Raw genomic sequence first — 21,332 nt, forward strand, 5'->3', positions numbered from 1 at the left:
TAACTAAACTACAGCAACAGTTATAATTAACCTGCCATACTATGTGAAGTTTAATCGACTATTACTCTCTTATCACAAAAATTGTGCAGAATATTCCACATGCCAACCAACTGTTAAATGTCTGTTTACATGCTTGTCCTAGCCGTTGGGGCTTGATGAGCCCACATGTTATATTTTCATGCACGCTAAAAATAAAGAATTAAAAAAAAAAAAAAAAAAAGCGGGTGGGGGGCCCTAAAGTAAAAAAATAATAGGTCCTCCCCCCTGGCCCCCACCCCTGAGCGACGGGTGGGGGCCCTTAATACCAATAGGGGGGGACCTATTGTCCTCCCCCCGGCCCCCACCCCTGAGTGGTGGGTGGGAGCCCTAAATACCAATGGGGGACACCTATTGTCCTCCCCCCCGGCCCCCACCCCTGAGCGGTGGGTGGGGGCCCTAAATACCAATAGGGGGGACCTATTGTCCTCCCCCCGGCCCCCACCCCTGAGCGGTGGGTGGGGGCCCTAAATACCAATAGGGGGGGACCTATTGTCCTCCCACCCGGCCCCCACCCCTGAGCGGCAGGTGGGGACCCTCAATACCAATGGGGGGACCTATTGTACTCCCCCCAGCCCCCACCCCTGAGCGGTGGGTGGGGGCCCTAAATACCAATAGGGGGGACCTATTGTCCTCCCCCGGCCCCCACCCCTATTGGATATGCATATTTAGTGTGGTGAGTCTGTAGAGGTGTGTGAGGTGTATCACAGTTCTCGTCATCAATCTCTTGGTGAAGGAAAGTTGGGGTGGTGCGGTCAATGGTCTGGTCAACTGTCTTCTGTAGGTATTTCTGAACACATGCGATAAAAAACTAATGGAAAGGTGTAATTAGAAACAAGCAATCAAATGGGCTGCAACATATAACTACAAGTGACCTAAATAGAGTGTATACTCAAAATCTGAAAAAGTATATGTGCGCTCCTAAAAACTAAAATAAGGATAAAAATAAAAATAACACTTATAATACAAATGTATATTTAATTAGTAAAAAAACTTTATGATCAAGAAATCTAAAAAACATACGAACTGAATCTGTTGCTAAAAGGTGAATAACCAATAAAAGATCAAATAGATACACAAATCCTGGTAAATAATAAAAAAAGTAAAAAAGCCAGGATAAACACCTAACAGATACTCGGTCAGCAAAATATGAAACAAAGTATCTGGAGGTGTAACCAATGCTAACAACTTAATACACAGGACATAAGTATCACACAAATAAAGGAATAGTACCTTGCCTCGGTGGGGGCCCCCACCGAGGTGTAGATGGAAAGGAATAACAGTGGCCACAGATAGTAAAAAACCAACTGGAGAAAAATGTAAAACGTTGCACCGCGGTCGGGATCTTCAAAAAAGACCGCGGTGCAGATGGGAAGTACTCCTCCAGTGGGGCAGAGACTTATTCTCAGGCTGGGTATGGTGTGCTGCACTGCGCTCGGTGTCTTCGAAAAAGACCGCAGTGTGAAGCAAACCAACTCCCGACAGGATACCGGCACACAGCTACAACTTCCCACAGCAACAGAGTAGAACGTCCCGAAATCAGCTGCAACTCATCGACGCGTTTCGTCCCTCCCACATTTCTGAACACATGGCAGCACACAACAGACAAAAATAACAAAAAGAAGCATCACTGTCAAAACAGCCATTCCTACCTGGATAAGCACCTTCTGCCAACCACTCAACCATCCAAACCATCTATCCCATGTATTAGTGACCCCTGAACTAATCTTTAACTCTTCTGAGAGACTCTCTAGCTTTTCTATTGCCATGGTTACCTTCCCATTCGGACCTGTGTTGTCTGGGATGAAAGTACAGCATGTCATGGTATCTGGGATTTAAAAAAATATATATATATATTTTTTTTTAATTAGCAGCGGGGGCGGGGCTTACCGTGCGGCGAGGGAGGAGCTAAAAGCGCCGGAAAACTGCTGCAGGGGAAGCAGGAAGGAGTCCCTGCTTCCCCACCAAACAGTCACCAGGAGCTGCACTGCCTCCACAATGAACTCCACAGGTAACTGTGTGATTGTCAGGTGAGTGTGACTCTCTGCCTGCGTGTATTATTGTCTGTGTGTGTATGACTGTCTGCCTCTGTGTGTCTGTGTGTATTACTGTCTGTGTGTGTGTGTATGACTCTCTGCCTGTGTGTATTACTGTCTGTGTGTGTATGACTGTCTGCCTGTGTGTGTATGACTGTCTGCCTGTGTGTGTCTGTGTGTGTGTGTATGACTGTCTGCCTCTTTGTGTGTCTGTGTGTATGACTGTGTGTGTCGGTGTGTATTACTGTCTGCCTCTGTGTGTGTCTGTGTGTATGACTGTGTGTGTCGGTGTGTATTACTGTCTGCCTCTGTGTGTGTCTGTGTGTATTACTGTGTGTGTCTGTGTGTATGACTGACTGTCTGCCTGTGTGTGTGTGTGTGTGTGTGTATATATGACTGTCTGCCACTGTGTGTCTGTGTGTATTACTGTCTGCCTCTGTGTGTGTGTCTGTGTGTATGACTGCTTCTGTGTGTATGACTGCCTCTGTGTGTATGGCTGTCTGCCTCTGTGTGTATGGCTGTCTGCCTCTGTGTGTATGGCTGTCTGCGTGTTTGTCTGTGTGTATGACTGCCTGCCTCTGTGTGTGTCTGTGTGTATGACTGTGTGTGTCTGTGAGTATGACTGTGTGTGTCTGTGTGTATTACTGTCTGCCTCTGTGTGTGTCTGTGTGTATTACTGTCTGTGTCTGTGTGCATGACTGACTGTCTGCCTGTGTGTGTCTGTGTGTGTGTGTGAGACGGTCTGCCTTTGTGTGTCTGTGTGTGTGTGTGAGACTGTCTGCCTTTGTGTGTCTGTGTGTGTGTGTGTATGACTGTCTGCCTGTGTGTGTGTGTGTGTGTGGATGTCTTCCTGTGTGTGTGTATGGCCGTCTGACTCTGTGTGTGTGTGTGTGTGTGTGTCACATACAACCAATACACGCATATCACACACTGTTAATACACCCATTACAAATATCACACATAGCATACATATCACACACAGTCATCATACCTACTTTCACATACACAGACAACACAAACATTACAGCATACATGGATGACGGGGAGGGGGGGGGCGCTGTGAAGATTTTTCGCACAGGACGTCTAAATGCCTAAGGCCGGCCCTGGCTGGGTACATGTTCTTGGGTAGGCAGAATTTGAGATTGATGGTATTGTCAGGGTATTTATAGCGGCAGACATTTTGTGCTATGATAGAAATTAAAATGTCTATTGTCAGTCACTCTGAACAGAGTAGACTCCATTTTGTTATTTTCAAGTTAACAAAAGACACAAGATTTCTATCCCTTCTGTAAAACTAACCACTTTGCCAGAAGCTAAGGAATGTATTATATAAACAAACCCAGTGATACAATGAGTCTAACAGAGAAGGGGGATGGAATACTTTTCTTAATGTTAGCTTCACACAAGAAATATAAAAACCAGTGACCAGATAAGACTTAGTAATTAATTTTACTTTTTAAATTTCACAAGATTCCCATTGTAAGAGAAAGGTGAGACTAAGTTTACGAACTGTCATATTAGAAATTATAGCAGAATTTGGAGACACATAGTCTGAAGAAAGCCCAAAGAAAACCCTTTGAACTGACAAGTAAACTTAAGTTATATTAACCATAAAGATAAGCTAAATGACGTCAAAATAGCCACCAGGAAAAGTTAACTCTTTCCTGGATAGGAATGTTTAGTGGGACGAGACTGCCCTCTATAGTCCAAATACTTAAATTGCTATCTGGAAGGCAACCACACCTCCAGTGTTTCTATTGGTCTATCACCTAGTGAATTTTCCTTTAAAAAGTTAAGACAAAGGGAAGAGAGAGGTTTGCAGAGAAAGCAAAAGGAGGCAGAAGGATGCAAAGCGAGAAAGAAACATTCATTGACACTTAGCTACCTGAGAACATCTGATGAGAACATCTCTTTAACTGGTAAATATACTGGTTTCATTTAATTAATCTAATCTTATTAAATTTTTCTAATAGCATGATATATGACTGGATAAATCACGATGAGATTTCGATATTTAGAAATCTTAGTTACTAAAGAATATATAATTAAGCATTCTATCTGCAGATAGAATTACAATAATTCTGTATTTATGTGACATATCACGTGTTAGCATATCGTGATATTTATCCAGGTGTATTGATTTGCCCTTAAATAAGATAAAATATCTGTTTAGGCAAGTTAAAATTCTGCTTATAGAACATGGTAGATTACTCTTATTTGATGGTTCCAGGAAATGACTAATGAGCTGGTTTAAATGGTATTTAATTTAAAATTACATGAGAATAGATCTTAATTACCTAGGAGGTCTAACCAGCATTGAAAGGGTTATTCTAACTGTCAGCTAAAGTTTTATGGCCTTAAGCTGCAGCTCTGTGTCTGTGTGTAAGTTTCACTTTCGTTTCTCTGTGAAAGACAGTCATAAATCTTGTCTTAGCCATTGGAAGATGTTTTTACATTACCATATTGTATTGCACAATATGTTATACTGAATTTTCATTGATTATTGTCACGCATGTTACTTATTAATATTATTTAAAATGTCACAATAAATTGTATCTATTTTTATAACAAATTGTGATTTTATTTATATGGAATACATTTCACTTACACGATAACGATCTTTGGGATCTGAGAATTGAAATAGTGGGCAATTCTCAACTGTTTACTATTATTATCCCATAAATATCCCCACAAATTGGAGGCACGGTGCTGAGATCGTTTAAGTTGAAATTATATTCCATATTCAATAATATTTGTGTAATTCATGCAAATTAATCTTGATATAGAAAAGAGTTTTGTATTGAGATTAAATCAGTGTATAAAAAATATGGCCAGCGATACATCTGTAACAGATAATACTGAAATAATTGAAGACCTAAGAAAAAATGCTCTAGTCCATATTCATAAACATATGAAAAATGATTCAACCTATGAGGTTTGGTTGAAAAGCATAGAACGAGAAGCTCAGAGTGATGGGAGTGAAAGTGATTGCACTGTCCACTCTGAAGGCCATGTGACTGATTTGACATCTGCACTGTTGTACGGATCTAATTCCTCTCCAGCAGCCAGATCGCATAGATGTTTAGACAAAAACAGAAACAGAGATCGCAAATTAACGATGACTGTTTATGAAACGCCAAAGGTTATTAAATTCCTTAGAGAGACTGTCCCACAATTTTCTAGAGGTTCAGGAAACATATCTGAACATCTGGAAAATTATGATAGAGCAATGAATTCATTGGGCATGTATGATGACATCCATAAGAAATGGTTCATCACGTGGACCTTTGATTCAATGTGCCGTGTTTATCTAGAAAGTCTTCAAGCTATACAGCTATACAATCTGATCATCCAAGATGAAATATGAAATAATCATGGAATATGGTAAGTATAAAACCATTGCTTCTGCTAAGAAGGCGCTTTATAACTTAAAGTGCCGTCCAGATCAAAGCCCCAGATCATTTTTAATAATTCTTAAAAATGCATACTCCGTGGCCCAAAGAAAACCCAGGTATGAAAGCACAGACTTCAAAGATCTGTATTTTCATGCCATGCCAGTAAACATACAAATGAATCTCGCAAGAGATTACGATTGTAAGTTACCATTAGAATGGCTAGTCAGTCAGTGCATGAAATTGTATACTATACACCATGCACATGGCGAAAATCAGCCAAAGGTTAAGAAACCTGGTGATAAAATGGTGTCAGAGACTAAAATTCAGTTAGGTTTAGAAACCCAACAGAAAAAGAGGACCTATTCTGAGGTTTTGAAAACACCAAAACCTCAGAAACAGGAAAACGCCAGAAGCAATTCTGCAAATTCCTCTGATAACTCTGAAAAATCCAATGCCAATGGGAATAAACGCCCCTGGGTTAATAAGAACCAAGGCAATTCCCAATGGAGAAGGAATCCTCAGGGAAATAGGAGATATGGAAACAGAAACAACCAATCTGCTTCCAATAACTCCCAACAGTCTCAGCCATCCCAGCCAAATTCTAATGGGCAAAGACAAAACGGCAATGGGGGAAATAATTTCCATCGTCAGGTTGGTCAATTGACTGACCAGATGGGCAAATTAATGGAGGAAATAACAAAGATTAACCAAGTCTTTGCTATCAATCCTTTTTTAGGGACAGCTCCAATTACAGAGCCACCTGTGCAACTGCAGCAGCAACAACAAGTGCCGCAGCAAATATAGCTACAGTGACTAAACAGGCTAGGTTGTCAATAGATGTAATACCTAACCCTGTTTCCTTTCCAGGTACTAACAGTCAAATAAACAATAGTTGTTAGGAAACCTATTGCCTATCCCGTCACTTCACTTCCGGGTGAAGGAGGCGCAACGTGTTCCTCTGCTTTTTCATTTCAGCCAAAGGCTAAAATAGTCCCAGCAGCCACTAGTTTCCAGGATCCAGCCCTGAAAGGGTTAACTGATGAGATGCCGACCACTAGTTCCCGCTTGACAGTTCAAGATAATCCTAAAAAGGATGGGCCTGTGGGTAAGACTGAGCATTCCTCAGTACAGGTAGAAACTACTGCTGTGACCGGTAAGGTATGGAAAACGAGTAATATGTTGACACATTCTAAATTCTTATGTGAATTAGAAGAACATGAATGAAGGTACAACATGTCTGTAGAAATACAGGATTCGCTACCCCAGCCTTTCAAAGGGTTATTAGAGACTGGTTCACAAGCTACTATCTTATCCAATACCTACTTCCAGCAGGTAATGGACTTAGCAACGGATAAGCCGAAGCTAAGAGATTTCCCCAATGCTCTGTTGAGTGTAGGAGGAAATGCACTTCATGTTATTGGCAATACCTGGTTAAAGTTTAAAATAGGTGACAAAACCTTTAGACAACCGGTGATAGTGGTAGATCTCCCCTATAACCGACTGATTCTAGGTATAGACGTACTCAGAAGACGTAACACAATTATTGACTGTGTGAACGGAATTGTATGGTCACAAGCTAAGGTTCCTATAACCTATGAGAAATCACATGTACAATCTGATCGTAACGGCCATGTGATAGAAGAAAGACCTGACTCGATAGAGGTACATTTTAGGAATAGTCAGTCACCTGACGTGACTATCCTACAGGTGAATGATGCAATCGCACCTGTAGATGAGCATTCCGTAAGAATTGCCCCAGAGAGGATCCACAATGTCTCTATGTTTTCACCATTTCTCTCCACAGGGACTATGTTGAATCTGTCGATCTGGCTGCTCAATTCCTTGCCAGAATTGAAAGGGTTAATGACAACTTATTCTTTCCTTTTCAGATAAATGACTTAGGAAGAAGTAGGAATGCAAAGCTGGACTTAAAGAGTGAGAACAGCTATATTAGCAGAAGTCTGTTAAAGCAGATCGCTAATCCTAAAATGATCAGGTACGCTTCCCCACATGACAGGTGGATCCAGAACCTGGATGGCGAATCAGAGAGTCACAATGTGATAGCAAAATGTTTACTATCTATTTCCAGCGGAAATAAGACAGTTAAACATTTATTCCTAGTGATACAGGGCCGGTGCAAGGATTTTTGCCGCCCTAGGCAAAAGTAAAGTTTGCCGCACCCCCCCCCCCCCCCGTGACATCACAATGCCCCACCCATATGACCTGCCATGTTAACTAACGCTAGTGCTGCAGTGCCGCCGTGTTTACATTAAAAGGCCTGCTGGGACAGGCTATAGACACCAGAACCACTACATTAAGCTGCAGTGGTTCTGGGGACTATAGTGTTTCTTTAACGTGAGGTAAATTAGAGATTAGTGCCACAAATAATATACTAGATTGCCTACTTACAACCAGATGAGGATGATGATGGGCTCTAGCTGCAGTCTGGCTCCACTGGTCTGGTGTAGAACAGGATCTATGGAGGCTGTTTGTAACTGTGGTCACAAAAATCAATGTTCTGGGAGAACGGGAAGCAGCTCCATTTTTTGGGGGCCCTTTACACAGCTCAAGGTCTGGGACCCAGGGTCCACCAATGAGTTTGTTCACAGGGGGTGGAGTGTGTAGGGGGTGTCCTGATTTGTATGTAAGGAATGCATTTTGTGAATTTGTGTTTGTATGTGTAAGGGCTGCAAGGTGTGTTTCTGTGTATGTAAGGGATGAAGTGTGTGAGGCTGTAAGGGGTGCTTTGAGTGTGTGTAAGGAATGGATTGTGTGTTTCTGTGTGTGTGAGGGATGCATTGTGGGTAAGGGTTGCATTGCGTGTGTGTGTGTGTGTAATGCATTGTGTGTTTTTCTGTGTGCAAGGGGTGCATTGTCTTTGTGTGTAAGGGGTGCATTGGTTGTGATTGTGTGTGTGTATGAGATGAATGTCAATCTCTCCCCCCTCCCTTGTCACTCTCTTCTCCTCCCTCTCCCTCCCTGTTTCTTTCTCCCCCCTCCCTCCCTGTTTCTTTCTCTCCCCCCTCCATGTTTCTTTCTCCCCCCTCCCTCCCTGTTTCTTTCTCTCCCCCCCTCCCTCCCTGTTTCTTTCTCTCCCCCTCCCTTCCTGTTTCTTTCTCTCCCCCCCTCCCTGTTTCTTTCTCTCCCCCCCTCCCTCCCTGTTTCTTTCTCCCCCTCCCTGTTTCTTGCTCCCCCTCCCTGTTTCTTTCTCTCCCTCCCCTCCCTCCCTGTTTCTTTCTCTCCCCCCTCCTTCCCTGTTTCTTTCTCTCCCCTCCCTGTTTCTTTCTCCCCCCTCCCTCCCTGTTTCTTTCTCCCCCCCTCCCTCCCTGTTTCTTTCTCTCCCCCATCCCTCCCTGTTTCTTTCTCTCCCCCTCCCTCCCTGTTTCTTTCTCTCCCTCCCCTCCCTCCCTGTTTCTTTCTCTCTCTCCCCCTCCCTCCCTGTTTCTTTCTCTCCCCCCCTCCCTGTTTCTTTCTCTCTCCCCCCTCCCTCCCTGTTTCTTTCTCTCCCCCCTCCCTCCCTGTTTCTTTCTCCCCCTCCCTCCCTGTTTCTTTCTCTCCCCCCCTCCCTCCCTGTTTCTTTCTCTCCCCCCCTCCCTCCCTGTTTCTTTCTCCCCCCCCTCCCTGTTTCTTTCTCTCCCTCCCCTCCCTCCCTGTTTCTTTCTCTCCCCCTCCCTGTTTCTTTCTCTCCCTCCCTCCCTCCCTCCCTGTTTCTTTCTCTCCCTCTCCCCCTCCCTCCCTGTTTCTTTCTCTCCCCACCTCCCTCCCTGTTTCTTTCTCTCCCCCCTCCCTCCCTGTTTCTTTCTCTCCCCCCCTCCCTCCCTGTTTCTTTCTCTCCCCGCCCTCCCTCCCTGTTTCTTTCTCCCCCTCCCTGTTTCTTTCTCTCCCCCTCCCTGTTTCTTTCTCTCTCCCCCTCTCCCTCCCTGTTTCTTTCTCTCCCCCCTCCCTGTTTCTTTCTCTCCCCCCTCCCTCCCTGTTTCTTTCTCTCCCCCCTCCCTCCCTCCCTGTTTCTTTCTCTCTCCCCCTCCCTCCCTGTTTCTTTCTATCCCCCCTCCCTCCCTGTTTCTTTCTCTTCCCCCCCTCCCTCCCTGTTTCTTTCTTCACCCCCCCTCCCCTACCTGTGTTGTAGCGTGGTCCGCGGGTACAGGGAGCTTTTTTTTCCTGTACCCGGCCGGACTAAAAGGAAGTGAACACTCAGTGTTCACTTCCTGTTAGTCCGGCCGGGTACAGGAGACAGATGCTCCCTGTACCGGCGGACCATACCGCGCTCGGCCACGCTACAGTGAGGGAGTGACAGGAGGGAGCACTGAGCGCTTCCCTCCTGTCAGCTCCTCTCCTCTGGCTGCGCCCGGGCGGTGCGCCCTCATGGACGCACCAGCCCGGGCAGAGCTGCAGCCGCCTGAGGCTCTTTACAGAGCGCTCGGGCGGCTGCAGCATTAGGGGGGCCGGCGCTATATTATGGTCAACAATGTTACACCCAATAGTGTTACTTTACTAAAAGGAACATTATTAGGTCTAGCATTGGATGCTGAGTACTGTACATTTGGTTTCCAAAACCAAATTATAGGCCTCATCCCTGAAGAATACTTAACTGAGGACGAAATTGACGATCAAATATTCCATTCCTCCCCAGAAGGATTATTCACTATCCTATCTGTGTATCTCTTCAACGTCGAAGAAGGCTCGTGTAAAATCGAAGAAGCATCAATCACCTTCGATCATCCGCTCAATGAGCAGGAATCACAAGAGTATCACGCCCAAAGAGAAAAGGTAAGTCAACACCGAACTGACCTAACTGCTAGGCTTGAAGAAGCTTATGAGATAGGCCAGCCTGAAATCTTTCCAGGATTTCAGGAAAGGCTAGAAGAGCAAATATCTTTAGCTGACGGTTGCTCCAACGATGCTGAGCGACAACAGCTAAAGGAAATCCTAATGAAATTCCAAGATATTTTTGCCAAAGATTCCTACGACTGTGGGTTAACTAACCTCCACGTAGCCAGAATACAAACTGATCCAAATTTACCACCTGTATCTATCAAACAATATAGACTCCCATTAGCATCATATGATGGTCTACAAGACATCATTCAGAATTTAAAGGAAAGGGGCATTATACGTCTGGTGCACAGTTCGTATAATAATCCGATCTTGGGAATTCTGAAACCTAATGGACAATGGCGTTTATGTGCTGACTTACGACAGCTAAATAAACGTGTCTATATGTCTTGTTGGCCAGTGCCATACATAGACCAATGTTTGGTACAAATGCAGGGATCCAAAATATTCACTGCCATTGACTGTGCGCAGGGATATTGGACTGTACCAAATACAAATTGGCCTTCACATTTGGAAAGCAGCAGTATACCTGGACCCGTATGCCCTTCGGTTACATAAACTCTGGTCATGAATTCGCTGTGTTCATGCATAAAGCTATGCCTGACGCACTCAAGAGAGGAACGTTATCATATGTCGACAATATCTTGCTGAAAAGCACTTCCTTTTATAAGCATATCATAGAGATTAGACATGTTCTCACTCAGTTAAGAGAAGCAGGGATTAAACTGTCTTTATAAAAGGCGCAATGGTGTCGCACCCATGTCAACTTCCTCGGACATGAGGTAACTTCTGAAGGATTAAATCCCCAGAGGAAGAAGGTTGAAGCCGTTTTAAAGGCTAAAACACCTTCAAACATCAGGGAATTAAGATCGTTCCTTGGTATGACTAATTACTCCCGTAAGTTTATAGATAACTATGCAGAAATAACTAAACCACTCTTACACCTGCTTAAAAAGGAAACTACCTGGAACTGGGGGGAGCCTCAGGACCTAGCAGTAAGTGAACTGAGGAGGAAGCTCACTCAGGCACCCTGTTTAGCATACCCAGAGGGGGGTAAACCCTTCTATCTGGAGATAGGATATACCGATTTAAGCATAAGTGCTGTTCTGTATCAGAAGCAGGACAGTTTAAACAAAGTTATTGCATATGCTAGCAAGACTTTGTCACCGGTTCAAGTTAAATTCAACACATGTGAGAAGGCGTTATTGTCGACTGTCTGGGCACTACAAAATTTTCGTAGCTATATCCAAGGTGAGAAAATAATTGTAGAAACAGCTCACCAACCTCTACAGTATCTGCAGAGTGAAAGAATCAGAGAAGGTAATCTCTCTAACAGTCGGATTACTGCATGGACTCTATCCTTACAGGGATGGCCATTAGAAGTCCATTATAAACACAATAAGAGAAGCCTAGTTGCCCAAGGTTTAGCAGAATTACATGACTGTACTGCTCCATCTCTGGATAATAATGACACCGGAGATGACTTCCTAGAAGAGCAATTGTTATCCCCTTATAAAGTTTATGACGAGGAATACTGTCGACCACTACCGTGGGTATACATAGATGGTTGTTCATATGACCACGTTGCTGGTGCTGAACGGAAGTTAGGTATCGGAATCGCCTGGATAGGTGGTTATCCCAATGTATCTATAGGATACAATATTGGTTCCAAAAGCAGTCAGATAGCCGAACTCTGTGCAGTATATAAGACCATCCAAATGGCAATAGAATATGGTATCACAGAATTTGTTATCATAACTGATTCCAACTATGTTCGCAACAGTTTCGTTGAATATCTGCCCAACTGGAAACATAACCAAATGCTGAAAAGCAATAACAAACCTGTTAAACATGGGAAATTGTTTTGTAAAATCGATGAACTGGTTAAGGAAAATGGTTTAACCATATATTGGAAGAAAACCAAAGGCCATTCTAAAATAGAAGGTATTGACAAGGATGGTAATGACTTAGCCGATTCACTGGCAAAACAGGCAGCCATCAATGGTGAAACCCTAAACATTGATGATCTTATGGGTTCAATTCATGTTGAAGCCATAACTAGACGACAAGCTAGAGATAATGCCGACTTAAATGTTGTGCAATGGAGTCAAGAAGCTCCTAGTGAGGACCTGATTACCAGTCAGAAGAATGATCCCGTCATAGGTATATTCTATAAACGTATAGAAGACCCTACTGCCAATCCCATCACAGATGAGGATTGCAAAGATAATGAAGATTTACGAATCTTGATGAGATATAAAGTCCAATTTAGTATCATGGATGGGTTGCTGGTCAGAACTTCTAAACATGGTATTCAACAATGGGTAGTCCCAACTGTATACCGAGGGTTAATGCTCCAACACGCACATGATGCACCTACATCTGGGCATCGTGGTGATAAGATCACATATGAGATATTGCGTGATTATGCATATTGGCCACACATGTTAAGAGATGTTAAGACATACTGTCAGGGATGCTTGATTTGTCCGCAATATCAACCCCATGGTCCAACCCATCGTGCACCACTTCAGAAGAGGGGGGTGTCATTACCCTGGTCTGATATTCAAATTGACTTTATAGGTCCTGTAACAAGATCTTCAAGAGGTAACAAATACATGTTAACCGTTACATGTATGTACACAAAGTGGATAGAGTGTTTGCCTTGAAAGAGAACACGAGTACCGTGTGCGCCACTTTGTTGATTAACCATGTCTTTTCCAGGTTCGGTCTGCCTCAAAGAATTGAGTCAGACAGAGGTAGTCACTTTACCAGCGAAGTAATGGCTAAGATGTGGAACATTCTAGGTGTTAAACGAAAGCTACATATTGCATACCGCGCTGCGTCTAGCGGGGGGGTAGAGCGATATAACCAGTCTATTGTTAATATTCTGAAGAAGTACGTTAAGGAGTCTGGTAAAGACTGGGACATTAAATTGCCCCTAGTTTTAATGGCGATTAGAGCTACACCTAGCACTGCTACCAAATTGTCACCTTTTGAATTGATGACAGGAAGAAAGATGGTTCTACCACAGCATTTACTATAACGTACTTCGGATCATAACTTGATCAATGCTGCCACTACGCACCAGTATATCGAAGATTTGCGCAAGCATTTACAGCATGCGTTTGCTTTTGCCCAAAAGAAAAAGCAGCGACAGGGATTAAGACCTATTATGATTTAAAAACCACGAAAAAGGAATGTGAGATCACAGATCAAGTCTATCTGTATAACTTTGCGCAAAATCAGGTCATACATTTTTACCTTCTTGGAAAGGGCCATATGGCATGATTGACAAGATTTCCCCAGTAGCGTACAAGATAAAAATTCCTAAGGATGGTGATTTTATTGAAAAGTGGGTTCACATTAACCAGTTGCGTGCTTGTCATCCTAAATCTCAATTAAGGATTATAGGTGTGGATTCGGATGCAAAAGGGTGAACGACTAACCTGGATGAATGCTTGATTCACGTGGTATCGTATGATGTGAAATGTTGTGATGTGCCATGATCTCATGTATGTTCATGTCATTAACCATTTCCTTGCCATCCAATAACTACATTTTCTAAGCAGGTTACTAGCTTGTTTAACTGCTATAGGCATATTGCTGAGGAGTCAGTAATAAATGTAGTGAGGGATGAAGTTATAAAAATAGAATTAGAAAGAATACATATATTGATGAATCGTAATAATGTGTTGTCCTAGGCCAAATGATGTCACACTGTTATAAGTTTGTATGCTTAACAAACCTTGAATCATTAGTAGATAAGTCTGAAACGAGTTCCTGATCCGTGACTGTCGAAAGATGTCCAAGAAGGTTGTGGCGTGTGTCTGGAACGTACTGCTCCTGTGCCAAGAGCCACGGACCGACCCGATCGCAGAGATGGGACCATCCTCCGGCATCCTGATTCAAGAGACACCAGGGTTCATCTTGACAGAGAAGAGGATCCTTACCCTATGTGTGTTCGTCAGCTTGGACCCCAAGATTTCCATCGAGAAGGCGTACAACATTTCATCGATGCAGCTTCCTGAGTTACAGACTTGGTACCAGATGCACCTCCAAAGAGCACAGGACCGTGTGCGAAACATTTTGGAGCAAGCCCGGAAACCATTTGTATCCAGTTCTATTTCGATGAGCAACCGACCCAAAAGGTTCCTCACTGCCATAATTGTTGCATTAGTTTGTGCCACTGTCGATGCAGTTGTCGCAACTGGAATGTCTGCAGCCAACTCTATTACTGTCCAAAAGCTGGATATGGAAATCTATGCGCTAAAGCAACACATTAACGATATTCATCAGGTGATAAAACAGCAAAGAACACTTCTCCAAGACGTGTTAACTATAGTGGAAGACACACTATATTTGTTGTCGTTACAACAAATTTGCATTCGGAGTTAATTGCCAAATCCACTGAGTTGCACCAAAGTCATGACTTATTTAAGCGTGAACTTCTATTTCTGCATGACCCAATATTGTTCCACACACTTGCTTTTCTTGACGAAGTGCAAACTGGAATGATCGAATTGGCAGGGGGACGCATACCTCTGTATTTTGTGTCCAAGGATATTGTTCATGCGATGCTTGCCAATGTGGATGGGGAAACAATTGAGCCTATGCAATTAAATCTGGCCTTTGAGATGGGGAGCGCTATACCTCTCTTAATTGACCCGGAATGTATGGAGATTTGCTTTTTATTGGCCATACCATATGTAACTCCCAAAAACATTTTCAAATGAAAACTATTTTACAACGTCGGTACATTGAAGGAAAATATCCATGTAAAAGTCCAAACCCCAGATGTTTTGGCTTTTCAACTGTGGATACCAGATTGGTATTCAATACCCATTTTGAATGACTGTGAAAAATTCAAAGACAATAATTTCCAATGTGATGGAAAACCTTTTGTGTACGATTCTACCAATGCTTTGTGTGGGATCGAGTACCTTAAACATGGCTCTGAAACATGTCAAGTAACTATGTCAAAACCGACAGTAATGCGTTAGTACATGCTATCTTAGTACAAGATAAATGGTTGGTAAGCACGTGTCTTAAAAACATGAGTGTTTTTCGCAGGGACCAGGTGACTAATAAAGTAATTGCCTTACCAGCACCTGTCTCACTGATCAAGGTACCCCACGACTCTCGTATCACCATCGGTGACGTTACGCTATACCCAGTGTACACTGACGTCATTGAAAGTGCTATTGAGATGGTGGATCCCTTCCAGAATCTAGATATCCCTCTAGATCCGAATCTAAAGTTCTTGCTGGACCATAAGCCCAACCACACTATCCAAATGTCAATCAGGAAAGATAACATTTCTGTGGACACATTTAAATACTCTGAGCTAGATACTGACCTTATTGCTCGTGTTGACTGGTTCATCCATGTTAAAATTGTTATTGGGTGTGCTATGATAAAATTATATTATGGTTGATTGTACTAAGTGTAAAGTTCAAAACTCTTACAGGTACAAAAATATACAAAAATGTTCATTCCATGCAAAGGCCTATGTTAGAAATGATGTGATTGCACAATATGTCTGGTAACTTCGGTAGTGCTTATTCATAAGCTAAATTAATTTTGGCTATGAAATGCACTAAAGGGGGGTTATGTCAGGGTATTTATATTGGCAGACATTTTGTGCTTTGATAGAAATTAAAATGTCTATTGTCAGTCACTCTGAACAGAGTAGACTCCATTTTGTTATTTTCAAGTTAACAAAAGACACAAGATTTCTATCCCTTCTGTAAAACTAACCACTTTGCCAGAAGCTAAGGAATGTATTATATAAACAAACCCAGTGATACAATGAAATGCAAAAGAGACTCAAGTAGAGAGACAGTGTCAGGTTGCTAGTGATAGTTGGGGGGTAACCCCTATGAGAAGTAAATTCGAAAGTAGAACTAAATACTCGTACTCCAAATAGAACGAGGAGAGGTGTCCTGTAGGATAGACCACTCAATCTTCTATTATATGGAGCGAGTATATATTTAGCAACCCATTCCCAGTATACGTTAATTATCTAAAAAATAACCTTGAATAAATCATTAAAATTAGTTATAAAGAAATGTAGATCAAGTGGAAAAAGTATAAATGTATGTACACAAAAGTCTAAAAAAGGCTGTAAACAGCTAGCCTTTTTGTTGTAAGGGCTAAATAGCCTCTGTCTGTTTGCAGCAGCGGTGGTTACAGGTGGAGGAAAACAATATATATTTGATGGTTATTGTCAAAGTTTAGACTAGAACCCCTTCCTCCTGCCAAAAAACTCACCACCCTTGAGGTAAACAAACCCAAATAAATCCAGATTTGACCCCCCTCTTGTTTGCTGCAAAAAAATGTCACAGCAGCTAGAACACTTAATTAGTAATCAGCGTAACACACAGGGTTAAGTAGTGACCCGCAAAAACCTGGTCACAACCTTCACATCCCTAATATCTAGCAGTGAGTGTAGTTAGGCTAAGTGTCCCTGCTGCCGGTTGCAAAGAACCAACTAACTGTTTCAATTCAGTTATGCAAAGATTCTCTGGAGAGTGAAGGAAACATACTATCGGTCCCTAATTCCAAACTCCATAACGATTACGATAATAGGTAAACAGGCGTCCCTGCGCTAGAGAATCAACTGGAGAATATTTACAAGAAAACTTCTATCTGTCCCTAGTTTCCAAGCTCCATCTTTAGCTAGTATAAAGCATAAAATAAACAGGCGTCCCGACGCGCGTTTCGCCAATACTTGGCTCGTCCAGGGGAACCGGGTTACTGCCTGGAGGTAGTTTAAATATCCCTCCCTACATTCCCATTGGCCGATTATTAGCCAATACTGGGAGGGGAGGGGCTGTAGTAAGAGAGTGTTAATTTAACCCTTTGGGGACCGGGTACACGTTCGGCACTTCAACCGACATCATTAGACTTGCTGTCCCTGAAAAGGTAAATGATGATGAAATTGTCTTAAAGGCAATGGTGACAAATAGTGTCCAAAGGACAGCAAGCATCCACCATAAGGTTTGATTCTCCAACCTGATGTTCACACATATTAATTCTGTATACACTCCGTTTACCATATATACTCACATGGCCAGATACTAACAGTATCATGTCCTAATATATCAAACAGTCTAATGTTGGAGGGCTGGCACTCAATTAGAGCGGACTTGGAACCAAGTTTACTAGGTGTAAATAGGGTGTAATGATTCATCAAGCGACCACTCAGCCTTAGATATACGCACATTCTCGTGGGGGTCCAGTAAGGCACTCTGGATCCCAGTATATTCTTAGACAGTGTCTAGGTTCATTGTTTAGTGGAATGCAGAGTTTGTGTGAGCATAAATGTAGAATAAAGTTAGGGAAAGGACCAATGGAGTCCCGTTTGAAATGCTGTAAGTCAGTTCCAAAGTCATATTACCAATGTCCACTGACTAAAATTATGCATATTCACCAATAGGGATTGTCCCCTCTCTGTAGGTGCCATAGTGGATGTAGAGGAACCTAACTAGTAATGCTGTGGGAAAATGTACACTTCACATTTTCAACATCTACTAGTTATTATATTCGGAAAATAACAAAAAGCGACAAAACGAAACAAAAAGAAACAAAAAGAAAGAAAGAAACAGACCCCTCTTTGTATCTTCCTAGAGAATCTTAGGAATGAATAAACGGGGTAAAATTGAATTCTTCATTCAGTCCTCTAGGGTATAGGGTCTGAAACGAATAAATCCAGCGAGACTCAGCCTTAAGCAGAGAAATATTTATGTCACCCTTTCGATGGTTAAGAGCCAGTTGTTGTAATACCTGGAACTTCAAGACTTCCGGTTTGGACGCATGGTTGATTCTCACATGTTTTGAAATCGGAGTTTCAATATGTAGATTGGAGATGGAATTTATGTACTGTAAGATGCGTCTACGTAGTTGCTGATAGGTTTTTCCTATATACTGTAGCCCACACTCACATGTTATTATATAGATAACATTGGTGGAGCTGCAGTTGATGAAAGCATTGATGGTTATCTCTGTAGAAGTTCTTTTATTCCAGACAGACCTAGTTGGTGCAATAAATTTACAGGCTTTACAATGTCCACATTTGTAAAGGCCTTTGGTTGTTAACCAGGTGGAAGTAGGAGGTATTGTCAAACCAGGTTTCAAGTGACTATGCGTCAGTATGTCACCAAGATTGTTTGCTCGTCTAAAAGTCATAGAGGGTTGTTTCGTGATGGTCTTGCTCAAACTGGTGTCATATTGTAATAGCGGCCAATTTCTGCTTAAGACATGTTGTGCTGTGTTCCAGTGTTTATCAAAGGTTCCTATAAACCTAGTCACACTCGGGGTGGTACTGAGTTCCCTAGAAGGTCTGTGTAGGCTTTCGGATCTGTCAACATTAGTGGTTCTTTGGTAGGCTCTTTTCAGAATTCTGTTGGGATAGCCCAATGACTTAAATCTAGTTCTTAACTCTTTTGCTTCTTTCTCAAAGTCCTCCTGGTTTGAACAGTTTCTCTTCGCTCTTAAATATTGGCCATATGGAATGTTGGCCTTTAAGTGAAAAGGGTGGTAACTTTGCCAGTGTAGCAAACTATTTGTTGCTGTTGGTTTCCTATATAGTGATGTGCTTACATTCCCATTTTCATGTATATTAATGTTCAGATCTAAAAAGACCAGATGTTGTTCGTCAATGACATGAGTAAGTTGGAGATTAATATCATTGTGGTTGAGTTCATCAACCAACTGTTTGAATTGGGAGAAGGAACCTGACCAAAAGATCAGAATATCATCTATGTAGCGAAACCATTTGTGTATAGATGGAAAGTAATTCGAGTTTGACACATTAAACACAATTGTCTCCTCCCACCATCCCAAAAATAGGTTCGCATAGCTGGGTGCGCAAGACGAACCCATAGCCGTGCCCCTTGTCTGTAAATAATATTTACCATTAAAGGTAAAATAGTTGTGTGTTAACACAAAACGGAGCAAAGATAGAATGAAAGTTTGTTCTTGTTCACTAAAGGTTCCAGATTTTTCCAAAAAGTACGCTACACCAGCTATACCATTCTCGTGTGGGATATTGTTATATAATGCCACTACGTCCAGGCTGGCTATAGAGGTATATGGGGGCACCGACAGATTCTCTAGAGCGAGAAGAGTCTGTTTTGTATCACGTATATAAGATTTTAGTTTCTGTACCAGTGGTTTTAATATCTTGTCTAGGAATTTACTAGCTCGTTCAGTCAGGCTGTGGTTACCAGAAATAATAGGTCTCCCCGGAGGATTGTGCATATCTTTGTGCACTTTGGGGAGACAGTAAAAGGTTGCTATGGTTATATTGGATTGTGCAACAATGTATTTGAATTCATTCTGGGTAATTATTTTGTCACTTAGAGCTAACTGTGCCAGTTCCTGTAATTCCCTAAAGAAAACCTTCGTTGGGTCATCCTTGAGTGGCTGGTATGCAGATGTATCAGAAAGGTGTGCCATACACATGTCCACATATTGTCCCCTTTCCATGAGAACAATATTGCCCCCCTTGTCGGAGGATTTAATAACCATGTCGTCTCGTTGTTTTAGCTCTTGTAGAGCCAACTTTTCTACATAGTTTAAATTGGACCTGGATGGTTCGTGTACACCTTGGTTCTCAAGTTCATTGGTACAGATCTGGACAAACATGTCAATGCAGGGAAATTCTTTGAGGTTAGGAGTGAACCACGAGAGTGGTTTCAAATCGGTCAATGACTCTCCAAGTGTCTGTTCAGAGGATAATTCTGTCAGGAGTTGGAAAATATCACTATCTTCAGGGGTCAGGCCTAATTCTTTAAGATTTTTTAGACTTCTCTTTTCATGGTAAGCATGTAGGGCCAATTTACGTCCAAATAGGTTAACGTCTTTGGCCCAATTAAACATGTTATATGTAGGGGTTGGTATAAACGATAGCCCCTTAGACAGTAGGGAATGGTGCCTCGGTTTCAATACAAAGTTAGATAGATTTATAATTTTGTTATCCATGTGGGTCTCTATTGGTAGTTGGATTTGTGCATCTTGTACCCCCACTTCTTTCTGTCCCTTAGTCTTTCCCTTTGTGGTCGTGGCCAGTCCTGGTCTAAAAAAGTAGTAGACGTGGACTGGATAGGGCCAGAACCCGGTTCCCCTGGACTAGCCAAGTATTGGCGAAACGCGCGTCGGGACGCCTGTTTATTTTATGCTTTATACTAGCTAAAGATGGAGCTTGGAAACTAGGGACAGATAGAAGTTTTCTTGTAAATATTTTCCAGTTGATTCTCTAGCGCAGGGACGCCTGTTTACCTATTATCGTAATCGTTATGGAGTTTGGAATTAGGGACCGATAGTATGTTTCCTTCACTCTCCAGAGAATCTTTGCATAACTGAATTGAAACAGTTAGTTGGTTCTTTGCAACCGGCAGCAGGGACACTTAGCCTAACTACACTCACTGCTAGATATTAGGGATGTGAAGGTTGTGACCAGGTTTTTGCGGGTCACTACTTAACCCTGTGTGTTACGCTGATTACTAATTAAGTGTTCTAGCTGCTGTGACATTTTTTTGCAGCAAACAAGAGGGGGGTCAAATCTGGATTTATTTGGGTTTGTTTACCTCAAGGGTGGTGAGTTTTTTGGCAGGAGGAAGGGGTTCTAGTCTAAACTTTGACAATAACCATCAAATATATATTGTTTTCCTCCACCTGTAACCACCGCTGCTGCAAACAGACAGAGGCTATTTAGCCCTTACAACAAAAAGGCTAGCTGTTTACAGCCTTTTTTAGACTTTTGTGTACATACATTTATACTTTTTCCACTTGATCTACATTTCTTTATAACTAATTTTAATGATTTATTCAAGGTTATTTTTTAGATAATTAACGTATACTGGGAATGGGTTGCTAAATATATACTCGCTCCATATAATAGAAGATTGAGTGGTCTATCCTACAGGACACCTCTCCTCGTTCTATTTGGAGTACGAGTATTTAGTTCTACTTTCGAATTTACTTCTCATAGGGGTTACCCCCCAACTATCACTAGCAACCTGACACT

This window comes from Pelobates fuscus, chromosome 4 (genome assembly GCF_036172605.1).
Source record: "Pelobates fuscus isolate aPelFus1 chromosome 4, aPelFus1.pri, whole genome shotgun sequence".
Taxonomy (NCBI): domain Eukaryota; kingdom Metazoa; phylum Chordata; class Amphibia; order Anura; family Pelobatidae; genus Pelobates; species Pelobates fuscus.